The following is a 2,260-nucleotide window of genomic DNA, read 5'->3' on the forward strand; positions in this document are numbered from 1 at the left end:
AGGAGTCACTGGAGCTCTCGTGGAAGGCACTGACAACAGGTCCCGAGCAATGAGCGTTGCCTCACACACTCAGGTATGGCCGCTCTATCTTCTCTGATATCAGTGTTGCTTCCAATCTAAGTTGCCCAAGGCCCCAAGATAGCTGTCAGTGGTAACTGAGAGCCTGCTTTCTAGATCCAGCCTGCAGGACAGGGAACAACTTCTCTCTCTCTCTCTTTTTAAATAAAATTTTACTTTAATTATTATTTTTTTACAGTATATTCTTCTCATTTAATTTCCCCTCCCCCATTGATTCATTGTTGCACATTTTCCTCCCTGCCCACCGTCGTCCCCCCCCGCCCCCGTTATGCTTTTCTCTTTGAGGTTTTTTTGGGGGAGAGATTGTTTGTTTTACTCATTACTTTTAATTGGTTTTTGTGCAGTCAGTCATACACATTGTGTTTCATTCATATGCATTGCATTTTATGCAAACATTCATAAACATTATGTTTTGGGTTTTTTTAAAGTATTTTTAATGAAAGTTTACAGAGACTTTGGATTTCCATTCATTCACTGTTGTACTTTTCTCCTGCCTACCCCTCCCCCCATCACTCCTTTCTTTGAAGAGTTAAAAAAAAATTCATTGTTATAAATGCTTTCATTGTTATACAATCCCTCTCCTCCCCAAAGTCCACAGCATTTATTTATTATGCATTTCTTTTTCTGGAATCTTGTCATGAAAATAATACCTAATCGTATATTCCTTTTAAACAGTTCTCTCCCTCATCTGTTTCAGTGCAGGATACATTATTTATCCCCTTTCTCAGTCTCCCCCCAACCCCTACGTCAGTCCCGTTTTACAACAATGGCACTGTGCAGTATTTGTCCTTTTATGACTGAGATATTTCACTCAGCATAACATCCTCCAGGGTCACCCATTTTGCATAATATTGAGATCCTTGTTTTTCAATGCAGCATAGTGTTCCATTGTGTGAATATATCACAGCTTCTCCATCTATTCGTTTGTTGATGGGCACTTGGGTTGTTTTCAACTGTTTGCTATTGTGAACAAAGCCACAGTAAACATGGGTGCGCATATAAGGGACCAACTTCTGAGCTTGGACTAGCAGTCCGTATGGCTCTCTGAAGTGACATACCTGCCCCAGTCACCACGAGAACTGCATGTCCTGATGCACTTAGATGAATTAGATTCATGCTTTTGTTTTAGGAACCGTGCTGGACTTGGGAGTGACCTTACCCCGGGTCATATTCAGGAGGAGTTAAGACCAAGTCAGAACCTGTTGGTGCTATGGATCAAAGTGGGTCTCCCACAAAGACAGTGAAGCCCTATGCCATGCCCGTGAAATATAGTGTTGACGAGGAATATTAAATAACCCATGGACTGTCTGCAGAATCTGTGTTGAAAGAAGTACAGCGAGCATGTTCCTACGAAGTGAGACTTGGAACTGACACTGAGCAGTAGCGGATGCTGGTGGGACCTACAGTCGAGTGAGTCCTTTGTACAAAGAGCCTGGCGACTTTGGAGGAGGCAGCATGGGCATGATGGCCCAAGGAGGGCTGGTGGCCAACAGGCTGGCACCACAAGTGGGCTGTTGAGTTGAGTGGGCCTGGAGGAGGCAGCAGGGGCCAAAGTGACTGGGGGAGTGGCCAGGGAAACTCCGTGTATCCAGTGGGTTACTTGGACAAGCAAGTTCCTGCTACCACCAGCGTGTAAGAGGTAGACTGGGTCCTGGTAGAGAAGCGCTGCTGGGTCATGGCCTTGGCGCCCCTCAGACAATTTCCTATGAAGCTCTTCTTCAGCTCCCTGGCTGGCAGCACTATCTCCACCTTCCCTGGGGGGACAGTGTGAATGACCGCCTGGTGCTCTAGTTAGGCACCTATGGTCATTTCAGCTGCTTTTAAGATGCTTGGAAGTTCAATCCAGAAGCTTCTGCAGGGTTTAGTTTGTCTTTTGGGAATCTCATGGGCTTGGCATTGGCTGTTTACAAGTGCCAGTCCTTGAGACTGTGGCCCACACATGGATCAGATTGCCTAGCCTTCACTGAGCCCCCTGAGAGAATGGGGTTCAGTGGTGAGGGACTGCTCTTGTGAACCTGAAAAAGACACACCTGGCACCTTATGAATTTGGATCTCATTTACAACTTTTCTTTAGGCCCAATGGTCTGCCTCAGCGTTGTTGTCTGTGACTCAGCGACCCTACATACAAGAAGCTGAAACCCTGCTCTATCCTGTGCCAACCTCGCCGTCTCCGACACACTCA

General features: G+C 46.1%; 1 pseudogene; it reads left to right on the forward strand.

The window, feature by feature from the left end:
* The first annotated feature begins 1,539 nt into the window (after positions 1–1,539).
* Positions 1,540–2,091, forward strand: LOC102872604 (annotated as a pseudogene).
* Positions 2,092–2,260: the final 169 nt, after the last annotated feature.

This window comes from Elephantulus edwardii, unplaced genomic scaffold, assembly GCF_000299155.1.
Source record: "Elephantulus edwardii isolate Elephantulus edwardi_28Jun2011 unplaced genomic scaffold, EleEdw1.0 scaffold00002, whole genome shotgun sequence".
In the NCBI taxonomy this organism is placed as follows: Eukaryota; Metazoa; Chordata; class Mammalia; order Macroscelidea; family Macroscelididae; genus Elephantulus; species Elephantulus edwardii.